This window comes from Macrobrachium rosenbergii, chromosome 10 (genome assembly GCF_040412425.1).
Source record: "Macrobrachium rosenbergii isolate ZJJX-2024 chromosome 10, ASM4041242v1, whole genome shotgun sequence".
Taxonomy (NCBI): Eukaryota; Metazoa; Arthropoda; class Malacostraca; order Decapoda; family Palaemonidae; genus Macrobrachium; species Macrobrachium rosenbergii.
The window spans coordinates 30,700,931-30,710,052 of NC_089750.1; the positions used below are offsets into that span (position 1 = coordinate 30,700,931).

At 38.3% G+C, this 9,122-nt stretch overlaps 1 protein-coding gene across 1 annotated transcript in view; it reads right to left on the minus strand.

Moving 5' to 3' along the window:
• Positions 1-9,122, minus strand: part of HBS1 (translation elongation factor EF-1alpha (GTPase) HBS1) — a gene marked incomplete at its 5' end in the record, with an annotated part of 255,149 nt that overhangs the window by 66,773 nt on the left and 179,254 nt on the right. The window lies entirely within an intron of this gene.

Consider the following 9,122-nt stretch of genomic DNA (forward strand, 5'->3'; position numbering starts at 1 on the left):
ATTAATTCTATCGTCATTTTGTCGTAATTTTTGCACCATTTTATATTAGCCGTTACATAAAGTTTTATATATGAAAATGTGCACAATTTCATGTAAAATACAACAAAAAACAACCCATGGTTGTAGCTTTTATCAGTTTTGAAATATTTTCATATAAATCACAATAAGTGCCAAAATTTCAACCTTCGGTCAACTTTGACTCAACCAAAATGGTCGAAAAACGCAATTGTAAGCTAAAAGTCTTACATTCTAGTAATATTCAATAATTTACCTTCATTTTGCAACAAATTGGAAGTCTCTAGCACAATATTTCGATTTATGGTGAATTTTTTAAAAAACCTTTTCCATACGTCCATGCGCGGTAACTCTGACGAAAATCTCGGAAAGTCTTTCGTCACTTTGTCGTAATGTTTGCACCGTTTTATATTAGTCGTTACATAAAGTTTTATATATGAAAATGTGCGCAATTTCATGTAGAATACAACAAAAAATAACTCATGGTTGTAGCTTTTATCAGATTTGAAATATTTTCATATAAATCATAAGTGCCAAAATTTCAACCTTCGGTCAACTTTGACTCGACCAAAATGGTCAAACAACGCAATTATAAGCTAAAACTCTTACATTCTAGTAACATTCAATCATTTACCTTCATTTTGCAACAAACAGGAAGTCTGTAGCACAATACTTCGATTTATGGTGAATTTTTGAAAAACACTTTTTCCTTACGTCCGCCTGCGGTAACTCGGCCGAAAATCTCAGAAATTCTTTCGTCACTTTGTCGTAATGTTTGCACTGTTTTATATTAGCCGTTACATAAAGTTTTAGGTATGAAAATGTGTGCAATTTCATGTAGAATACAACAGAAAATAACTCATGGTTGTAGCTTTTATCAGTTTTGAAATATTTTCATATAAATCACAATAAGTGCCAAAATTTCAACCTTTGGTCAACTTTGACTCGACTGAAATGGTCAAAAAACGCAATTGTAAGCTAAAACTCATACATTCTAGTAACATTCAATCATTTACCTTCATTTTGCAACAAACTGGAAGTCTCTAGCACAATATTTTGATTTATGGTGAATTTTTGAAAAAACTTTTTCCTTACCTGTGCGCGCAGTAACTCTGCTGAAAATCTCAGAATTTCTTTAGTCACCTTGCCGTAATTTTCACACTGTTCTCTATTAGGCGTTACATAAAGTGTTATACATGAAAATGTGCACAACTTTATGTAGAATACAAAACAAAATAACTCATGGTTGTAGCTTTTATCAGTTTTGAAATATTTTCATATAAATCACGATAAATAGAAAAAATTCGGCCTCTGGTCAACTTTAACTCGACCAAAATGGTCGAAAACTGCAATTGTAAGCTAAAACACTTACAGTCTAGTAATATTCAATCAATTACCTTCATGTTGCAACAAACGGGAAGTCTATAGCACAATATTTTGATTTATGGTGAATTTTTTAAAAAACTTTTTTTTTACGTCCGCACGTTACGAATTCATGCATCATTTTGTGATAATATTTTCTCTGTGTTGTTTTGATCGTTTTACAATTTGTTATATACCAAAATCATTGCAATTTAGTGTACAATACAAAAAAAAAATAACTCATTAGCTTTGACCGTTTTGCTCACAGCACGATTTGTATACAATTATATATGAAAATTTTTTTTGTGCTGTCATATATTTCAATATTTATATATGATAATGATATTTTTTTTCATTTCTGATGGTTGCATACTAAACTTCAGGCAATGACAAAAAAAGGAGCCAAAAATGAACTCTTAAATCTTAAAAACTAAGCGTGCTGTGATTTTTTTGGGAGGGAAAAAAAAAAAAATTTCGCTTCGGCACTAACTCCCGAATGCCACCGGTATATGGCAGACACTTTTGTAAATAGAGGCTCGGCATTTAAGGGTTAACTGGGCTATTATATCTTTGATATTGTTAATCATTCAATTTTTCCATCTAGAAATGTCCCCTGCCCCCCTTTTACTACCTTATGGCCAAGCATTTATTCCATTGTATTGTTTATTGTAGCATACGAACAATGTGTTTTGATTGAGAAGGCTGGGAGGCAGATCCCACCAAAATTTGTGTTGTTTAACTTGTTGTCTGAGAGTCGCTTAAGAGCCTTAGCACCTGTTCGCCGGGATTTAGCACTATACGCACTCAGTCTCATTATCATCTAGACAGTAATGCATTAATGCTAGGGTAGCGGTGAGTGTGTTGTGATGGGCCTGTCCAATGTAGTCATCTGTTCCAGTTATTGTACGATAGCCTCAACAATAGGATAGCTTATACCTCTAGTTAGAGTACGACAATAGCCTTTAAGTATGTCCTAGGGACCATTTTTTGCTCTTATCTTTGAGCAGCCTGATTTAGGCTTTACGGCGTGATTATAGTTGCCGTGCATCTTATTTCATAATTTGATCTATTGGTCACTTGTTAGGCTAGTCAGCCAACATTGTAGGCCACAAATGGAAACATAGCTTAGAGTAGTCTACTAGGTTAGGCCTAAGTGTGTGTTGTTACACTAATACCCGTGTGACTATTTACCAGCCCCAAGGGGGGACAGCGCTAAGTTCCAATCCGTTGTTTATTTTGCTGACCCATTACAGTCCTTACGCTAATCTTGTACAAATTTGTAATTGTTCTTTTGTAGCCTAGCCCTATGCCTTAGGCATCAGGTTAGGCTAGTCATGGGAGAAGCCAGTTAGCAAAGTAATCTAACCTTTCTGTTGTAACGATCCTACAGTAAATGGTCATATTTACTCATTTATGTTTATGAATGGTCTTGTATTGTCTTCTGTGGACTGTAACGGGTGGTATTTTTGCTGTCTGAAATACTGATGATAATAGGCCTACTCTATATATGCCAATAAAAACAAATTTTATACATACTTTATTTCATGTCTACATGCATGATACTTTGTGGTTCATTGCATTCTTTCAGGAAGCATTGTTGGCATTTCCTGAAAGATAGATGTTCAAGCAGATTTACCTACCTTCATTATAGCCTATGTTGCTAACAAGTTTGACATATACAGGTTGACCATCACTAATCCGGCAATCAGTAGTCTGGAACAATCAGTAATCCGGCACAAATTTCAGCTAGAGTAATTTCTAATGTTTCCGCACTAATTTTCAAATTTCCCGGGTCACTGCGCTAACTCGCTCGCCGGCCACTTCGATTTGGTGGCACAGTGTGCTGCATCAACAAACTGGTAGCCTAGCCTACATTATATTGAACTCTATTCACATACTAACAGTATTATACAAACATCAACATAACCAATGTGCATCTTTTTCATGGATCTTTTAAAAAGTTATGCTTTACTACATTGTTTCCAATTGCGTATATTCTCATATTGCTTTTGTATTATAAATTGCGATCAATGTTTTTTTTTTGGGAATTGATATCACGGAGTTTATTTCGCCGCATTTAACTAAGTTCAAAGCGCTTTTCTTGATTCTAGTTAGCGTAAATGAATATGGATACCTTATTTATTTGGGACAAGGATATTTTTCGTTATACGAAGTGTTTTTAAGTCGAAATATAACTTAAATACGTCTCGTGAAATTAATTTAGCTATTTTTTTTCGTTAATATATGACGTTCGCGGGAATCGCAGCTGGCCGTTTTGGGGCCATGTTTGTTTTGTGTAAAAAAAATCAAGATTCCGTTCGCTATTTTCTCTTGATTTCATCATAATACGAGCTTTACGTATTTATCTTTTATCGGCGTGAAAAGAGTAGTAATTTGTATTCTTTCATGCGCGGTAGTTTTGATTAAAATACATTCTCTCCAGTTTTATTTGCGGTCGAGTTTCATCCATGTTGCCGATGCATGATAATTTACAGTCATTAGCAGCTTGAACATTGTTTTCTCAGCTTCAGCTACAACTTGCAGCTTAAAGTTACTGTAGCAGTATATTTCCCTGCCGATCTTTTCTCCAAAGCGAATAAGGGTATAGTGTAAAAAATATATTAGTCCTATTGTACAGTACTTAACGTCATTTCTAACATAACTACAGTAATTGTGTATTACCGTACAATGGTTGAAATACAAGCAAAATTGTTGTTATCCGATACGATTATTAGCAAAACAACAGTTTCCCGTTTGGTTGTTCATGGCTGCACGCATTTACGCGAGAGTATAACGTTACTAACAACACTTTTATAATTTTCTTTTACTTTTTTAACTAGCAGATGGAATAAAGAGATTGAGGAAAAAAAGCTGGTTTATTGTAAGTTGGTCTCTCTCGCTGCCTGCGCCTGCACGAAATCTAAAACTATTTCCTAAATATTTTCGTATCAGTATTAATTGCTAACCCCATCGTAAACTCGAAATATCTTAAGTTGAATTATCGTAACTCGAGCGCTACCTGTATTTGATAATTGTCTTTTCTTTATTAACCAACTTGTACTGATTTATGGGATATTTTAATTCTAAGATGAGGTTCTTAGCTACTGGGTTTCGTGTATTCTAGCCTAATAAATGGCTAATCCGGCACCCTCCAGGTCCCAATGCTGCCGGATTAGTGATGGTCAACCTGTAGCTGTAAGTTGATTGGCCTACCCAGCACTGTAAGGTATGTGAAATGGACATTTGTTGATTTGCTACAAACCTTTTTCCAGTTACCTAATGGAAGTATTACCCTCCATGTTATCCAGGAAATATTTAATATTTTGTTTTATTGTTTATTGACCAACTTTCCTCCACAAGTGCTCTCACACAGTGTATCAATGCTTGGTGAAGATTGAGGTTAGATGTCCTTGGCTACTTCCATAAAAACCTATTCTTACACTAATGTATAGCCTCTGAGCGTTAAGGCTGAGTTATAAATTGTAGGGGAATCAGATGAAGTGTGGATGGTCATGAGGTCAGCTAGCCACCCTGGTTGAAGCCAATAGAGATACTAGAGTCACTGACACAGTCTTGCTATTGCTGCTCTTGTCTAGAACCATTCTGATCAACCTCAAAGAAAAGAAAGTATAGACTTACAGGCAATTTCAGCACATCTATCTTTCAAGTTCTGGATCCAGAAGGGCTGAACAAAATGTTGGAAGATTGTGGTAAGCTAACCCTTCCAAAGATGAATCAGATTCTCCCTGCTGAAGCTGCCTGTCACTTTATTATTTCTTCTTGGAATGAATCTTAGATCATAATCTGCCCTGGTGAAAACTGTCCCTGCCTAGTGACATACTCTCCAACTTTGAGTCCTTTGTTCTTGAGATATATCATCATAATTATACTCCAATCATGAAACTATGGTTCTGGGATGTGACACCATGATCTTACTATCAGCCATGAAACCAACTACTTAGCATCTCACCTAGTGAATGAAGACCTTCAGGCCTTGAGAAATTGCTTTCCATTCTTGCTAATTTATATGTAGTTGCTCCTCCTGCTGTAACCATATCCATGAGCTGAAAGTCTTGTAACTGGACTCTCCACTCTCAGGATGTTACATTTGTAAGCATCAGAACCTCTAAAAGCAAAGAAGAATAAAACTCCTGTCTGAGTTCTGAGGACCTGCAACCCATGAGATCTCTTCAGATGTCATCCAACAGAGCAATTGGGTGGATGTCTAGTTGGACTGCCACTCACTAAAGCTTTTACAGTACGAGACCACCCCAAGAGGTCATGTGGCGTAAAAGAGCTACCACATCATTACAAGATGAACTACTCTTGATCCTTTATGGCACAACTAAGTGGCTCTATATGACTTGCTCTGAACCAGACTCAACTCTGTGAGAGTCTGCCTGAACAGTGACAAGTCTACCCTTCTGGTGACAAAGAACACCACCTTCTCAATGGTGGATGTTAACCAGTCCTTAAGGATGCACTGACTGCGATCTGCTCTGAATGAGGCCTAACCCTATGAATCTTTGCCTGAATAGTAACAAGTCTGCCCTTCTGGTGACAAAAAAAAAAACACCACCTTCTTGGTGCTGGACTAGGTCCATCCTAACTTGGCAGGCACAAAGAGAGGAGAGGGGAAGTGAAGTCTACATTACCAATAACTCAAAGTGCTCTTGAAGAAAGTTCAGTAAATACTGGCTGAAGTCCTCTATATCCTCTACATTTGAAAACAGTCTTGGAAACTGGAGTGGTAAAGGGTAGCAACCCTGCAGCAGTGATTACAAGGGTAGCACTGGGCACAAGCCAGTCAGTGTCTTTTCCTCAGAAGGAGGATCATTAATCAGTCAAGGAGAAAAAGTTCTTGTTGAAGAACGAGAGACTGATGCCAAAGCCTCAGAGCAGCGTTTCTTATTGGTCTGCCTACTACTATAAAAATCTGGAGAGGCTGGAGAGGTGGCTGATGCTAATTTGCTAGAGATATAACCATCACAATCCAGATGTCCAGGTATCTGCAGATACTTATCTGTTTCTGTGTGCCCATGTGCTACTGGTGCAGGAGCCTTGGTGAAAACTTGAGGAGCAATGACAAAACAAAAGCAAAGAACTGCAACCTGGAATAACTGAAATAGATCTCCTGAAGAAATTTGTTCATTGGGCTAATATCAATAATGGGGTGCACCTCTGTTACTGTAGAAACTAAAACTCACAGCTGTGAAAACCAATGAAACTGTGAAACACCTACACCACTTACTTCACCAGCACCAATCACAGCTTGCTGTGTAAGGCCTAAAACCTCTCTGAAGCCTTATAGCAATGAATCCTATAAGGTATGGTGTGAGGGGCATGCCTCTACAAAGGGAAGTTAATAATCCTCCCAAATTATGTATGTTACCTACAGCTTGGCTCCTATCTGTCGTTGAAATTTTAAAGTTTCCATGGATGAAGCCCAATAACCAAAAAAGGAGTCAGTGAGGAAGGCTCAATTTTACCTCCTTCCTCCCTCAACTGGTGACTTGAAGTGGAAGTGACCACTTTTCTCAAACCAAATTAGTAACTGTTGCCTACTCACAGGGAGTATTCCCCTAAAAATGAAAGGATAAGCACTTGAAGCCATTACTCCAGGAGCCCTCTGCTGTCTACTCCTTGTACAAGGGGACTTGGTTGGTTGCTGGTAGTCCCTGCTACTCCTACTCCAAGATATGTGAAATCTATAAAAGTGAACCCTCCAAGTTCCTCACTGCAGCACTGGTTGCAGGAAAGTTTAGTTTGTATATCAGCTCCCTTACCATGGCTTCCAGAACCAAGTAGTAGTCTACTAAATCACCTAGATGAAGATCCCTTAGGTCAGACAAGAATGGAAAACTCCTTCACTGCCATGTCTCTCTTCATTAAGAAATTACTGGTTAGAGGTGTAATAGAGAGAATCAAAACTTAAACAACAGGTCTCGATGCCTGAAAGTGGTTGTCCACTTGGATTTAACTCGTATAATCTGTAAAGCTTTCTCAGTCTTACTGGGGTCTTTTCCAGACATACTCTCCCTGACTTGCAAGTAGGCCCATCATGGTGTTGGCACAGAGTCAAGGATTAACCTGGAGTAGGATCCATCCTAGGTTCTGCTGCAATGACAACTTTTAGGAATGGCAAAACAGAAAGGTGAACTGATGAACTAAATGAGTTAAATGAGGTAAGTGAATTCATCCAGTGCTTTTTAAACAATCCTGCAACTCTTCAAGTCAGTAAAGGCCTGGGGAATTCTGGTGATCAATGTAAAGTCTCGGCGGGTTGGGTGGGCGGCGCCTACGTATTTTTCCAAATATATGAACCTCCCTCTGAAGATGATATTACTGGAAGAACGAGTACGCACTGTCAGGCGACATCTAGCAACCCACTCCTCTCTCCCTGAGAGGAGTAGAAGTTCCCAGTAGCTACTGGTCAATTATAGTGGATTATTTACCAAATTTTTTCGTCCGCATGGACTCGTGAGCTTGTTGTTATTTAGCCCTTATTTAGTGCTTTTTTCTTATAATGAGCCGCAATAAGCTCTTGTCTAGTGAGAAAATAAGTCAGATAATCACTCTGCATAAGGTGGAAGCTGCAACTAAGGATATTACTGATGTTGTGGGCGTTAGTGAGTGAACTGTGCAGCAGTGGGTAAAAAAGTTAAAAGATGGAGGTTCAGAGGAACTACCTACACATGTGCCTCGCACCCATCGTCGATCTAAGATAAGTCCTAGGACAGAAACTGATAAAGAGAGAGGTTGATAATAATCCCAGGATCACTGCCCATATCCTCAAGGAAGAAAATTCTGATTTACTTGCGGAAGTGAGTGAAAGAACCATTCATACCTGTGTTAGCAAGACACTCGGATTTTGTGAACGTGCTGCCAGACGTTGCCCCTTACTGACCCTTAGACAAAGGAAGAATAGGGCTGCTTTTTGTAAGACAAATTGAGTGGGAGGAGAACAGATGGAAAAGTGTTTTGTGGACTGATGAAGCCACATTTAGCGTGACATGCAACAGGTGGGGAAAGGTTAAGAGGAGGGATGGCAGTAACCCATATGACGCCAAGTTCGTGGAGCACACTGTAAAATACCCCCAGTATTTGAGGGTATGGGGATGTTTTTCGTTCTATGGTACAGGAAAACTTATCATACTGCCTAAGAATTAATCAGTGAACAAGGAGAAGTATTCTGAACTCATTGTTGATCATCTGGAAGAATGTTTTGAGGTCACCCAAAGTGACTTTTTACAACAAGACAGTGCCCCTGCCCATACTGCAAAATTAATCAATGATTACCTGGACTTTTGTGGCATCAATTATTTTAAAACTGGCCAGGTAATTCCCCAGACTTAAAGCCCATAGAGAACTTGTGGGGGATCATGAAAGCCCAATTACGCAACCGTGACGTGCCCTCCATCCCCAGGCTTGAGGTTGCAATACAGGGCATATGGGAAAATCTTGACCTAGAATTGCTAAAGAATATTGTCCTTTCCATCCCATGGCATTTCAAGGTTGTCATAACAGCCAAAGAAGCTCAACAAAGTATTAGATGGTGGTAAGTACAATGTTTTATATATTTTTAAAATTTTTTATTTACCTTTCACTTTTTTTTCCTCAGCAACTACCCAATCAACAGAGACTGTAGAACATAGTAAACACAAAAGAAGTGATGAAATTTAGTAAAGGGGACCAAGAGAACCATCAGTGCATATGCAGACCTACCACTGTTCTTATTTTCTCTT